This window comes from Larus michahellis, chromosome 3 (assembly GCF_964199755.1).
Source record: "Larus michahellis chromosome 3, bLarMic1.1, whole genome shotgun sequence".
NCBI lineage: Eukaryota > Metazoa > Chordata > Aves > Charadriiformes > Laridae > Larus > Larus michahellis.
In genome coordinates this window covers 5,720,324-5,735,774 of record NC_133898.1, presented here as the reverse complement: position 1 = coordinate 5,735,774, position 15,451 = coordinate 5,720,324, and the positions used below count along the sequence as shown (strand labels likewise).

Genomic DNA, 15,451 nt, shown 5'->3' with positions numbered 1-15,451 from the left:
AAAGATGTTTGACAAAGCCTTGTTCAGTGTTGACTTTTTTCCTACACGCATAAGAAGCAAACTGAAGTTTTAACTGCATGGAGTAGCTTCTTGATATAAAGAATTGTTTTGTGGTGAGGGGGAAAGATGTTTCTGTGACGATGGCGGGTTCATCCATATGAAATCTGTCTACATATGGTAATTGCAGTTAGTTTTTAATGAGCCACATGCAGACTAAAATTAATGTGATCTTCTGCAGACTACAGCGTAGTTATCTCCTGCTCTCTAATTCGTGAATATTTTTCACATAATCACGGAATAGCTGAGGTTGGACAAGGGTCTCTGGAGATCATGTTGTCCAACCTCCCTATTCAAAGCATGGCCACCTGGAGCGGGTTGCATGGGACCATGTCCAGTTGGGGTTGGAATATATTGAAGGATGGAGACCCCACAATCTTGCTGGGCAACCCGTTCTGGTGTCCGACCACCCTCACAGTAGGTGAGTGTTGTTATAACAGGCAACCAGTGAATTTTTATGCAAAGTCTACATTTTTTTTAGGAAAGCGTTAATTTAGGGTGGGAAGACAAGGTAAACTTTATTTAAAAACGATAATCAAAAAAACCCCAGGACATTTATAAATAACTCTTCAGACCTGTATAACATCTCCACTGTGGTCACTTACTCTAAGCTAGCTCCAGCTGAAATCTGTGAAAAGCATACTGCCAGCTTGGGTGGACGCTTGGGCGAGACCCGGAGTTTTGAGCCTGTGGAGATAACTGAGTCATTGTAGTCTTTGGGGGGGCGTGAATCACGTTACCTACTTCAGCAAGGTGTCAATTAATTTAGAATAAATTCTTTTGCTCTCCGCTGATGAGGCTGATTATTTTTATTGGTCAATATTGCATTTTAAGAAGAAATCATCAAAACAGTTATTTCTGAGAAACTTCCCTTTTGGACAAGCAACCCAGGTCTTGCTTTTCAATTCTGTATCAGCGTGTTGCAGATACTGTTTGGGACACAACGATCAACCACAAGTTATTTTGTCATGGAATGAGTTAACTAATTTCTGATGCAAGGCTTATGAGGACCGCAGACTACCAAGAATCATTTCTGTTTATTAGAATGAATCCTTGAGGTCATTCCCAGCATATCAAAGCAAAGATCTTAATTAGGATAAGTTCCAGGTCTTAAAGAAATTGATTGTGATAGCTTAGGAAATTGGAAAAGATCTGAAGAATGTGCTGTTCTTAGCATTGTCAGTGCTGAAATTTTTGATTGAATTAGAAGAAGAGTTTTAATGGCTTTTTTGTGGGCAAAAGAGACAATTTTGTTAAGCGTTGGTTAAAGAATTATACTTTTTTTTTTTTTTAAAGGCTTAATCTGTTGCAGTCAGCCGGGGAGCTGCACATTATTAAAATAACTACTGCATTCCTCACTTGCCTCAATCCAAGGCTTTCCAGTTACTGTGGAGCTATAAATCCACACATACGTGGGTTTTATCTATGGATAGATTTATATTGTATATAAATATATGTATAGAAGAACATTTAGTGTAGAATTATAGTGAGACTTGTGCAATATACAGAAATAACCTAGTTCAGGTTTCTGCTGTACATTTAAAATTATTGCCTGTAATAATTTTGCCAGTTTGCTCCCATTTTGTTTCACCTAATTTTGAGGGGATGAAGCTACCAAGATGATACACGGTACTGCCAGGTTTTCCAGCAACTTTAGGTTAGTTGTTAGTCTTTCGCCCCAAGAAACGAGATCTTCTTTTGATCAGAAGAGAAAATTAATTCAGTAATGTCAGCCTGGGCTGGCATTTGTCGACATTGCAGAACAACCACCTAGTTTGACACTTCTTGCTTGCCTGATTTGGGAGCAATTTAGAGCTGAAATAACGGGTGTGCTTTAGATCAAGATTTATATGTATGAGCAAGGCTCTACAAAGAGTTCAGCCATAGCTGCTGGCGCTCTGCCTAGGGCTGTGTAGGAATTGCCCTTACAGATCAGAGCGGGAGTCCATCTAACTCAAAGTTTGCTTTCTGACAGCTTCTTCAGAAGAGCGAGGAAAAAAGCCCGTGGCACACAGTTAAGGGACATCCTGCCCGTTACCTGCTGGTAATCCCTTGTTAGCAGAGGCTTAATTTCAGCTCTCGTGCAAGAAGACGTTGCATCTCTTCCGGAATGCTTATAATGCCAAACATCTTGCATTCAAACGTATTGTTTGATATTTTTGTATACTGTTTATTAATTCTCTTTCAGTTAGTTCCATAGTTAATTGTGTTGCGTAAAAACAAAGCAGCAGATATTCCGTTTGCATTTTCAACTATTTTTCGGTTTCATTCACTGTCACTTTGGTCTCTGAGAGGGACTAGACATTCCAAGTACATATTTCTTATGTAATTTATTCTTATATCATCTTGCGGTTTGCGTGCTTTCATCTTCCTCTCTGCCTCCCGTGCTGCCCAGCCGCATAGCCATCAGAAGAGGGGTCATACCACATCGGGGCAGTGAAAACGATTCCTCTCCTGGCATGGGACTGACATCACATACGCAAGTCAAAGCCAACAGCAGGAGTCACTCTCAGACAGATCTCTAAGGCAAGAAAATGCTTGTGCTCTGTTCAGTTCAATTAAAACAGACCGTTCTGCCTATTCCCTGCATCATATTTTGTGGCGTGTGCTGGTTTTGAGATGCAAAACCTGCAAAACCCCTTCCTGCATGGTGGTGCCACTTCCCATAAACAGGAGCGGGACGATGACATTGCCTATGCATTTCCTAGTTGCAGAATAGATGTGTGCCTCGTGTGGATCTTTCTTTTAAGTAGTATCTTTCTCTTCAATAGTGTATTACAAATAATTGCTGTTGGCAAGGGAAAATAAAGTTAAGCGCAGAGTGTTTCTATTACTGTTATGAAAGTACAGTCATGCAGTTGCTGTAATTATTTTATACCATAAAGCACCTATATTGTCGAGCTTCACTGCTATTTTCTTATAGCTCAGTTTGATTTATGGTACATATTGAGCCCTGTTGGAATGCTGCTATACATTAGTATGAACATAAATCTTTTTTTTTTTTCTTTTTGAACTCAACGTTCCTGCTTACCCCAACTTGCCACTATTAAATTCTGCAATATCCTCTGCATGTATTTTCCAAGAGTCAAGCCTGTGGTGGCCAGCTATGTTTTGTTCTCGTTAAAGGTGTTAAAACGCTGAAAGAGCCTATTCTTGAGCTCTGCTGCCCTGGGTACATCTCAGCACGTGTTTGTGTAATGCTTCTCCAGGCCTTTCTCCTACTCTGTAAAAAAAAATGGAGGGGAAATGACAGTATACTGAACAGTTTATTGAGAGGTTTGGTTGGGTTTTTTTTACAACTGTTTATGCCCTGCCTCCGCTGCGTCTGAGTGACCATGCAGTAAGGGTTAAATGGGTAACCTGGAAAACTCTAAAGCTTTGAAAATAGTTGGGGAGGAAAAGCCTTTGGTGTCTGGAGCAGAAGAGGAGGACAGACTTAACAGACATATTTCCAGCTTCCTAATCGGCAGTAACAGCGTGCTGTTGCTAAACCAGCTTGGTTCTTTATTATTTATGGTTTACAAGTTATTTTAAAAGACCTTCATAATAATAGCCCCATTTCATTTCTGTCTGTTCTATAACTGCTTCTCCTCCACCACTTCATTTTCAGCTCCAGCATTTCAATTGCGTGGTGCACCGAGAATTGTTGTTAGTTGCTGTTTTATGGCGGAATACATTTATGCTCGGTAGCAGAAGTACATTGTGTGTAGATCTTAGGTGATATGTTTTGTCTCACACATCGGTTTTGAATATGTTGTTTTTAAGAATGAATGGAGAGCGAGCGAGCCGAACATGGCATTAGGAGGATGTAGCAGCTCGGCCAAATCTATCACTGACTTTACTAAGTGACAGAGGCAACACCGAGGCAATCAGTGCAACTGTCTGCTGTGCCTGCCAAGTACCTACGAGTTACATTATGTGCCAAAAATACTTTCCCCAGCTTGCCATGTATTTACTGCAATGACTCGAGTCAAGTGTGCGTGCTGGAGAAAAATATCAAGGAGGAAGAAACCCACTTTGGTAGTTCAGTGTGAAGCTGCCACTTAGAAAGGGATCAAATTGTATCGATGGACCCTCTGTTTATGGTGGTTTTGAACCTTTAAAAATATTAAACAGGAAATTAATGGTTTTCAGGCTTGACCTTCTGCTTCAGTGTGAACTCCAAGCTCTTCTCGTGCTGATCGTTTGGTCTCTTGTTGGCACTTCCTTACTGTTGTAAGGAATTTTATTTTTTCCTTTCTTATATTACTTTTCCCCCTACTCCTTACAATTGATTCCGTTTGGCTAAAAATAATATTAAAAATGCCCTTATCCAGTCCTGATGTCGCCTTTCCTAATGAAAGCGATTGAGGAAGTATTTTTTTTCCTTTCTGTTCCTGGGCACCTTCCCCAAAGATTTATTACAGCCTGGGTTCAGTTTTGGCTGTAGTACAGAAACAGCTTTCTCCTGTGTTTTATGATCTCCCTCACCTTTCTGGTTATGACGGTCCCCCATTTCCGCCCCCTTCTACTTGCCCTTTGAAAATATGGATTGTTACTTTCTCCAATATCACTGCCTCAGCAATTTCTGGTAGGTTTGCTTGTTTTCTTCTGCCGTGCCGGTGCTAGCCAGGAAATCAAAGCGTTTTCCCCTTTGCTAGCGACTGTCCTTCCACTTTGTCACTCTTGGCAGGGAGAAACTGGTCCCAAATGTGAATACTCCTGGATCTGTAAAGTGCCTTTCCCTGGCTCTTTGCCAGAGGGGCCCAGCCTGACATCTGCGTGGGGATGCTCTTCTTCGTCCGCTTGGCTCTCGGTGACAGCAGTCCCCAGGTTCAGCCTGGCAGCTCGTGGGGACGCTGTGCCCGGGGCTCTGGGCAGCCCCGCGACATGTGCAGAGTGGCGGCCGCACCAGGCGCTGCCCGGTCGTCCTCAAATAAGAGGAGCCGTGACAACTCCAGTGGGATTTCAGGTCTCTCCACCTGTCCCTCCTCCTGGACATCTTTGTTGTTATTCAGGATTTGCAAGTAAAGACAAATGAAGTTGATTTGATTGCGGTAAGAATGAAATACTTGGTAGGAGATGGGAAATAAAGTTACAAGACGACGTTAACGTGAGGTGCTGTTGCTGTCAGCTCAGTGACTGGCAAGTCCCTTACAGGCTCTCGAGAGCATCCCGCTGCTTTGCTGGCGTGTCCCCACTGCCAAACCGTGGGCTGAAGGGCTCATGGAGTCACATCGCTCACGAGGGGCCCCCAGCTGCCATCTAATCAAACTGCCAGCTCTGAGCAGGTCCGGGTAAAGCAGAGAATATAATTTAAGAAGCAAGAGTTATGCAAACAGCTGATTAATATCACGCCCTTGGCAGTGCACAGAGATAAAATGTGACAGTTGACTGGAACAAATGATGGGGCTGGGAGAAGAGATTTTTTGACCTGCATAACGCTCCCTTTGTGCTGATCCGCTGGTTCCAGGGGACACTGTCAGCAGATGAGAAAACAAGTTTGTGGGGATGAGAGATGGGGAGATTGTCAGGAGAACTCACTAGACTGGAAAATTAAAAACAAACTCTTGTTTGCATTTTGTGTGTTATATACTGTGTGCTAAGGAAATGGAAGGGACGATACAAATGAAGTAAAAAACCAAAGCAATATCACATCTAACTCTCGAAGTCTATGAGATTTTGGTGTTTGCAGGATTCACTTACCGGCTTGTATTTCATTTGAATGTTATTTTCATTTGAATGTTATTTTCATTTGAATGTTATTTTCATTTGAATGTTATTTTCATTTGAATGTTATTTTCATTTGAATGTTATTTTCATTTGCATTAATTCTGGCCACTTCCAACTTTCTCTTTCACTTGTAGTTTAAATCTGCAGGATTTCATAAAATTGAAAAAATACTGATTAATCTGTGTCTACACGTCACAGTCATACCCATGTCATAACGTCAGGGACACATAACTAGGGATTGGTTTTCCTCCATTCCTGGGCATCAGCAAGAGCGCATGCGATACGATACCAAGGTTTTAGTAACAAAGGCTTTGTGATTGAAACCAACCGTATCGCACTTCCTAAATACACCTAGGGAATTGTGGAAGAAAATTACATTTGAATGCATTGATTCGTTGTGATGTAATATAGAACCTGTCTGGGTTTGAGCTCATTGTTTATTACAGAAATATACAGGTAGTGTGTAAGATATAAACACCGCAAATTCAGTATAAACATAGGTAAGACCTTGTCAAAACTACTGAAAGAGAATGACATGATGTTTGGAAATCAAGAAGTTCAGCCCACAGAATAACAGCTGCAAAGTTTTTATCTTTAATGTCTCCAGTTGTGTTGCAGTGAAAATGAAATCTTTGAGCAAGGAAACAGTTTCAATTAACTGTGTTCAGTGTTCTGCAAGGAGTAAGTGATTTGAATGAAATACCTGAAAATTACTAATAATCTCCTCCAGATCTTGCATAAGGAAAAGAAATAAAGCTTCTGCAGTGGAAAGGCACTGATGAGTTACAAGATAAGTTACCAAGGAAATGTGCTCCAGTAGGGTTTGGGATCCCTTCTCCTGCTGAGCTGTGGGCGAGAGAAGCATTTTAGCAGCCAGTTTTTCCATCTGTACTACAGCAGGCTGGCAGCCAGGGGTAGAGCTTGATCAACAGCCTCAAGGGGATATGGCTTACCAGCCAATGAGTAATCTGTTTGGCTGTTTTGTGTTCTGTAGATTGATTTTTTTTTTCTTCTTCTTTTTTTTTTTTTTAACTGGAAATTGCCAAAGTAGCAGCCCACCTGCCAGCAGTCCAGCCGTTGCCAAATAATTTGTGCTGGCATCCAAATTATCTGGAAAGTCCAATTCAAAAAAAACAGAGCTGCAGGCAGGAGGAGAGGAGCATTGAAGGCATTTTGAAACTGTTTCACTGACAGGAAAAGATGTATTTTACTTTTTTTTTTCCCCGAGGAATACAATTCTGTTTGATTTCTGCCTCCTAGAAACGCGCAGTAGTTTCCTGCACAGCGTATGGCCTGCAGCAGGAGTGCAAAGCAGTGATTTAAGCAATCTGAGCCGAAGGAGGCCTTGATGGAAGTCCTCCAAGGAAAAAAACCTGTGTACTTGCAGGCACATGAAGAGTGGGTTGGATGGTTTGGTAGGTGGCCCTCCTTCCTCTGGAGTCTGTCTGTCCCCAGCCGTATGGGCAGCAGGTTTCCACAGTATGCCAAGCTTGGGCTTGCCGAGATTGTGCGACTTAAGAGTTGTATATTAATTAACGGGAGAGCAGATTGAATTCCGGATGAATTGAGCATTTTTGCCAGACAGATGAGCTAAGAAACTGGGGTAAAGAGAAAGTGGATGTAGAGAGATAAGTAAGAAATGATGTGTAAGATGGCAACCGTAGCATCATGCAGCCAGAGTGTGCCACAGAAACTGAATTCTTCTTGAAAACCAGGGGATCCCAGGAGGGCAAGGACTGGCTTCAGGTTTTCAAGTTCTGGCTTCAGTGGTGAAGGGAGTTCAGTCCTGCATTCTCTTTAAATGTCAGGGATTTTGTCCTGGTGGTGCCGTGAGTCCAGAACGTTTTTTAGAGGAGATGTCTTCTAGCAAATCCTAGGCAGTCAATGCCTTGGAGTAAGTAACCCTACCGATGTCTTGTATTTTGTTGTTCATCCCTTGACATCAAAGCAATAGCTCAAGGGACATTTCCCACCTATAAAAGAAAGAGGATGATGGCAGCCAAGAAAGGTGAAGTGTCCAGGCAGAACCGTGAATTTGCATCGAGGCCTCCTGAACTGAATGGTGCTCTGGCTTTCGGGTGAAACGTCTCCCCTCTCCCTTGAGAGGTTCTTGAGCCTGTGTGATTCGGTACTAGTAATCTGCAGGCTACTGGCTGCATTTCAAACATCTCCGGTTCCTCTTTACGTTGGACAGAGCCAAAGGCCTTCTGCAGCTGGCCAGGCCTAGGCTTTGGTACTTGAAGTTTTCTAAATAGATGTCTCAGGCTCGCGCTGTAGCAAACCTTCTTTGGCACAGGAACCAAAGTTCTTTACGCCAGCCTGTACTAGCTTGGCAGAGTATACAATCTTGTGCAGTTGGGCTTAGCAAAACATTGTATTCGGACTCAGCAAAGTATTTAAGTAGGCGCTAAACTTTATCGCAACTTAGCAAATCGCGTAAGAACCTTAACACTTTGTTCAGCGGTGGGTCCGTAGTGCAGGAATTTAAGCCATTTTCACAATCGGAGCTCATGTTGTTTCTTACCAAAAGAAGAAAAACACCAACAGCCACTTCTGTTAATTCGCGGTTACTCATGGTAAATATAGCCATTTCCAAAGACTTATTACAAGAATATCGTAGTTGATAAAAAGCACCTTATATTTTAAATATGGAGAGCAAATAAGATATATTCTATAGGGACATTTACTTCTGCAAGAACCAGTGCGGTTTGGGTTGCAGAGATTACCGTGTTCTTTTCCTCATTGTATTGCTGGCTAATGTAGTTATTCGTTACACCAAAGGAGAATTTGCGTAAAAGGAGACATATTATCGTATGCTGATTTTGACAGAGTTGTTCTTAACGATTTCGTTTGTTTGCATGGATTTATGGAGTGCACTTTACCAACATTCCCAATCGCACTACGTATCGGGCAGTTCTCTTTCAGTGCGTTTCATTTGTATGCCAGCATTGCTTACAAGTACTGTATCTTGTGCCTTACTATTCATTATAGGATTGTTTTTAAGATTTGGCATTTTCACTATTTTTTGTGGGGGTTTGTTGGTTGTTTTTTTTTTCTTTTCCTTTTGGCATAATTATGTGCTCATGATTATTACCTGTGTAAGTCAGCTAAGCATTTCTTTGCTTGAATGTTAATCTTTCTCAATTCTTCGCCCACTAAGTGTGAAGTTAATAGTATTGCTAACTGGCTTCTGTGAGGCTGCATGCTGAAAAACATTTCACATTAACAGGGTAATTGAAACTGTAGCTAATGTATTGGTCGGAGTTGGTAAGTTTTCTAAAGGCTTCTTGCAGTGATCTTATGGAGAGGTCCTGCGGCAATTATCTTACAGAATAGACAATGTATGCAGTGAGCTATTCAGACTAGAAATTCAATGCCTTACGTGCCGTTTGGGGTACTCATTCCGTCATCTCTCTGCCTCTTTTGGACATTGGAAGGACTGTTGGTGCAGTAAAGCCTTACTCAAACAGAATAAAAGGCACCGTAATTTTGTTTTGTCCTGTTATGAATGGTTCTTGGGATTCAATGCATGGGTCATGCACGCATCCTGTGGACATACTTTGCTTTTCATCTTTTTGCAACTAGAGTATTTTTTTTAAAATTCGTTAAATGTAAAAGTTTTCAACTCAACAGAGTACTGGAAATCCTTACAATTGAATTAATTATTTTTACCCACCTGTTATTAAATTTAAGGGATAAGTTTGCTGCTGCATTACTAAGGGTGAATTTTGCTGCGAACATCTGTATTCTCTGTGTTTCTCTCCTTTAGCTGTCTATGTAAGCCAGTTGTCTGAAATTTTACATGGCTTTGAGGTTTTCCCCTTGGGGAAGCTGGGAAAAATGAGGAAAAAGAGGTACAATCTGTCCCTCTTAAAGTTAGCGGCAAAACTCTCGTTGCTGTAATAGCACAATATCATTCTAACCTCTGTGCTGATTTTTTTAGAAGATAGGGCAAATTGGTTGACATAGAGATTGCAAATTGTTTTGATAGATTTTTATAAACTAAACCCTCATTCATTACATGAGCCGGAATCACTGGAGGCAACAGTGTGGAAAAAATTGGATGCTGTCCTCAACTTTTCTTTAAGAACAATTCTTAAAGCAAGAAAACTTGCGGAATGGAATTGATGCTGCTTCAACTGCCCGATTGTGGGATTTTACGCCAGGCCTTTGCAACGTGAAGAGCTAGAATAATGGGAAGCCCCAGGCTGGTGGGTAGGGAGAGGACGGGAGAGGAGTCTCAGATGTGGAGGCAGGGAAACAGAAGGAAAAATGGTATAAAATGAACTTGGATGGCTCCCTGCCAAAACTGTTTTCTGTTTTGTTTTCAAATTAAGTTTTGGGTTTCTCTAAGCTCTAACCGTTGAAGTTTTTAAAGTGAGATTCAGTATCTTTGCAGAACTGTCTTTGGGTAAGCTACAATTACTGAGTAAGTAATAAATATTACTCGACAAAGTACTGTGGATGTGTTGCAGTGTGGTCAGAATACATTACTATAGCGGTTATTTCTGGGTTTGGACAGCTGTAAACTTCATAAAAGTAATTTGCCTTGAGGGCATGGAAAAAGGAAGAAATTCAAACGTGTGGTTACTTTAGCAACTATGGTGTTTTCCCCCGTGAAACTCCATGGTTTATTTCATGCTGTGGATGCTGTACGGATCAGCGCCCAAAGTATCTCAGAGCTGCCTTCTGGTGTCCCATGTCCCTGCTGAACCGCGGCGTGGTGGAGCAGGCTCCAGGGAGCTCCGCAGAGAGGAGCCTCAAAGATCGCGGAGGTGCCCGGTCCTGTTTTGTCAGGGGAGTGTACAGAATCATCGCGGCAATGGTGATACCCATCCAGCTCTTCAGCGTGGCAGCAAGTTTTGCTTAACTTCATAAAACAAAGGATAATAATAATAATGTCAGGCATGGCAGACATTTCTCAGTGAGCAATAAAGTAAAAACTTCTAGCACCTGGGTGTTGCCAGGAGGAAAGAGAAACGGTGTTATCTGTGCGTGGGCAGAGGTAAGGAGCCACACGGTATCAGATGAGGATGTGAAGCCTTTCTTTTCTCTCTGCAGCCTTTCTCCATAGTTTGAATCAAAAAAGGAGGCAGTAGCAGTAGGAATACAAATTGGTGAGGGTATGGACTCCAGAATACTACATTTTGAGTAAGGACCAAACAATTATACGTCCATCAACTTCTGCCTCATAGAAAGGCATCTATATTTTCAATCAAGCACCAATAGCCCCAGTAATCCCCTTAAAGTTTCTCCTGGCCACAAGGAGCTAGCACCTAACAAGGCCAGAGCTCTCCCAGTGCCTCTGGAAGCATACTGAATATGACTTTGTCATGACTATGACAAATCTAGTCCTAATCCTGTTAACCTTCTCCACAGGCTAGATTGATGGCTGGAAAACAAATAGTCACAGTCATTACGTTGACCCTGAATAGAGGATTTTGATCAACACTTATGTGCGTTATAGTAAGAGTAATGAAAGATTTCTTTGTCATCGCTGCAGTTCTCAGTTGGACCTCCAAATACTTGTTTTCAGATTTCCCCTCCCCCTTCATAAAGATCTGTGTTCAATAAGTGCCTTTGGAAGAGCTCAGAAAATATAAGCAACAAGTAGTTATTAACTGATTTTCTTGATGGTGAATGCACATAGCAGTTTTGGCACTGCAGACACCGGATCTTTTCTCTGTCAGTTCCTACAAAAGAGAAATTTGTCTTTGCGTTGAGCTTAGCAAGCTTCCTTTGACATGCAATTTCCAAATTTCATTGGGACAACACCTCAAATCTGGGTTCGGGGATGGGAAAATGGAGATTTGGAGTTGTTTTTGCAGTTCTGGGGAAATAACGGTCTTCCGCTTTACTGCAGTAGCTTGTCCCATCAAGGTCAAGAAAGCTTACTGCTTGCTGGCTGTTAGCATATCAACTTGCAGCAGAGCTGAAAGGTAATCTTACAGCTCAATGGGGATTTTACGAGATATTTACAATATTTTTAGGCAGTTATCAGGAAGAGGTATATTAAAAGAGAACAGGTGTTCAAGGACAAAAATCGGAAGACAAAAACTGATCTGTGCTCCTTAACTAGATGCTAGTTAACTTTCCTTAACCAGGTGTCTTCATCAAATTCAATCTGATGGTTTTTGGAGAGGGGGGAGATAGGAATCCTTGGAGACAACACTCTGTTGGTAAGCTAACAGGAAGTTTAAGACCCCCGAAGTCCAGAACTTCCTTCCATTTTTCATTATTGGTTTCAGCTTCTGGTTTGCATCAACTTTTCTTCATTCTTGCAGGCATCCTTTTGAAGAGCTAATTTTATTCCTAGACCTAGCAAGAAAGAAACTGAGATTGTATCTGCTGGCAGATCTTGCATTAATAAGGGTGTTCGCTGCTGCAGAACGTTACTGGCGCAGTCAGATGCCTGAGAAGCTGCAGCCACGCGTTCCACGGTACTCTTGGAAAAAAAAAAATAATAGTAACTTGGAGCAATTATCCAGCAAGAGCTTTACAGGTTGTGCACCAGTTCTTGCTTTCTGCCGTTACTAAGCATGCCAACCGAATAGCAAATCCTGGATCCGTTGTTGATATTAATGAATATGTCGTCTCCTAAGATGAATTAGGGTGGCAGTCTAAAAAGATCCCAGCAGAACACGAAGTTAAAGTTGATACAAAAAGAATGGATACTTGTGGTATGCACACTCTTGTCTTTCTCCCGTGAACTTCCCAGCCTGAGTAAACTGTACATTTTAATTACTTATACTACATTTATCTTGTATTTAGCTTTTTTGTGTTAACCGAAACATTGCTGATATTGAAAGAAAATCTAATAGCTGATTATATCCTTACTTGATAAGATTGTGTTGTAGAATTGTTTATCTTGCAGATCTCCAGTGTTGTTGAACATATACATAACATGAAAAATGTGCTATATGAGAAGCATGATCTTATACACACACGTATAAAAAAAACGTAATTATATATCATTGTTAATAATATCATACGTAATTGTTATTTTATCTAGCAATTTATGTGATTTCATTATTAATGGGAAGTGGTATACTGGTAAATTAAATCAGAGAAAGATTTACCATAACTGTTTTCTTCCTAACATGATACGTAACATTTTATATAAAATAACATATTAGCAACGATATGTAATCAGCAACTGTAATATAAATTAACGATTATATTATTAACAATGCTATATAATTATTATACATATGGGAATGCTTCAGAAGCAGAGAACTTTATTTTTGTAAGATGAAGGCTAGAAAAGGCAAATGTTTGATGTTTACGCTGAGTTAATTTGAAGGCATCTAGTTACAGGTGAGGCTTTGTGATCACTAATAATCTCTGTGATTACTTAGTCTTTTTGTTATTGTTCTCTTTCTTCTCCATGTTATTTTTTTTTTTGTGTTTGTCAAATGCGCTTCTGACTTTTACTTGAAAACTTCTTTAATCCCCTTAACTTTTTAAAGACGATCCTTTATTTTCTGCTTCTTTCTTCGACTACTTGCTGGAAGAGCATAGAGAATATGGAGTTAGATTCTCCGCTACAGAGATTGCATTGTATCTCCCCCTTAGTTTTAAGGGACTTCAGCTGACTTTATTAAAATAATAGAGGCAGCTAAGGTCTTCTGCGGAGATGACCCTCTTCCCCCAACTCCAAAAAGCTTGCTTTTTCACTAAAACAAAACAGTGGAATCCTTTGGAATAGGAACTTGAAGGCCTGAGACATCATCTCTTACCCTTTAGGGGGGTAAGGAATTGTTTGATGTGTTTTCAATAGGCAGAGATTGAGAATGGAAAGGCCGCTATGTTAGCAGATTAATCAAAGATGCCCTAAGAATATGGAAAAAACCAGGTTTGTTATTTCCAGATAAAATCTCAGACATGATACTTCCAGCAAAGGGAAAGACTGGTCTACAGCAATCTGTTACAGCTAAAGACGCGTGGCATCTTGACAGCCAGTATCACAATCGCTCAAAATGTTACCCTGGTAATTATAAATTCCTTCCAAAAGATGCCCAGTCTCTCTGTGGATCAGCTTGGGGAAACGGGATCTTTTTTGAGGTTCCCTTTTCAAGCAGTTCAGGCAAATCCCAGGCTCTAAACTGCAATTGTGTACATTTTTAAAACCTTGCTGGGCTTCTGTCCTAGTAGTTTTTTTGGTAGCTTTTTAGCTGCCTATTTTCTAGCTTTACAGTTGACTATGAGCTGCGGCAAACAAACCACCCTCGCTTGTTAGTGGCGTCCATCCTGCACCCTTTGCAGACAAAAGGAATATACACGTCACTTCCCCATTTTGTATAATGAGGTTTTTCTGTCAGCGTATTCACCACCAGACACCCCTCTGGCTGCTACAGCCGCAATCTGTGCGGGCAGGCACGCCAGGGCTTTGTCATAAGGTCTCTGGTGTGCGGGTCTTGCTTCCAGGAAAATGACGTATGGGGTCTTTTATTCCCCCTCCCTAATTAAATCGGCCCATGATGATGATTGCGTTATTGGCCTGGATGGAGAAAATCCATCTTCTAGCAGGTTGGTAAGGTAGCAGGAATGATTTCTGTTGTCCTAGGGTATGAACCAGGAAAAAAAAAACAACCCACCTCATGAATTTTGGGCAGCAGTACACTGGCAAATTAAGTCAGAGCAAGCTTTGGCATAGCCATTTCCTTGCTAACATCCAAATGGCGCTGACACGGTTGAGAGAAGAAAGGTAACTTGTGTAACTGTCTTTTAGAGAAGGGACAACTTAGATTAAACTACCTAAAAATAGCTCCAAGAGTAACCTACAAAAATAGGTTAATTAAATAGTGAACGGGTATTGGGAGAACAGACAGGGACTAATGTGATCATTAAGTTGACTCTATGCTAAATTTATTCAGTAGCAGAATTCATCCCCCACCCCAAGGTTAAAAAATGATAATTCAGCTGACGTGAATCCCTATCCCCCTCCACTCCTCAGCACAAAGTCTTTTGCAATGGTATCTGTGTGTGTGCATGTAGATATATATATATATAATTTTTTAATAATAGTGCATTGCACAATTATAATTGTAGGAACCAGGACAGAACTTCTAAGCACTGTCGTAATTTTAAAAATGGATATATGTGTTGTTATACGGGAAGTAATGTCATACAACAGTCACGTTACGAAGATGGGGCTGGTGAAGCCTGCTGTGTCTGTAACTCAAAACAATGGGAAAACACTTCAGGAGGAACGTCAACAATTTGGAGTTATTCCCACTTTACCCTATTCATTGTTAGTTTTTCTGAGGTATTTTGCTTTTAATGGTTGGAGCTGGAGGATGCTGATGGATATGAAGCCTGTAAACTTCAACTGCTGGTATAAGATCAGTGATTTTTACTCCTGTCGTTCTATTTGAACCCACGAGTAGCAGGTCAGATGAGGGAAGTGCAGTACCGTTGAGCCCAGACAGCCCAACCTGGCTGAGCTCAAAGGAAAGAGGGGAACAGCAGGAGATAAATAATCATCTTGGCAATATTTTTTTTTTCTCAGCGTGTTTTTATTGAGATCTTCTGGTTTTTACTGTGATCCATCCAGCAGCACATCAGCTTTGGCTTTGCTTTGTCAACTGGCTGCGGTGCACCTACCTGGCAAAGGCTTGTTAGGTATTGTACAGTTAGGTACATAACTGTATACAGTTATGTATTGTTCCCACATCTAGAA

At 41.1% G+C, this 15,451-nt stretch overlaps 1 protein-coding gene across 6 annotated transcripts in view; it reads left to right on the top strand.

Annotated features, from left to right (window-relative positions):
• MACROD2 (mono-ADP ribosylhydrolase 2) overlaps positions 1–15,451 on the top strand; it is an 890,626-nt gene that overhangs the window by 559,118 nt on the left and 316,057 nt on the right. The gene's annotated exons all lie outside the window — the stretch shown is intronic.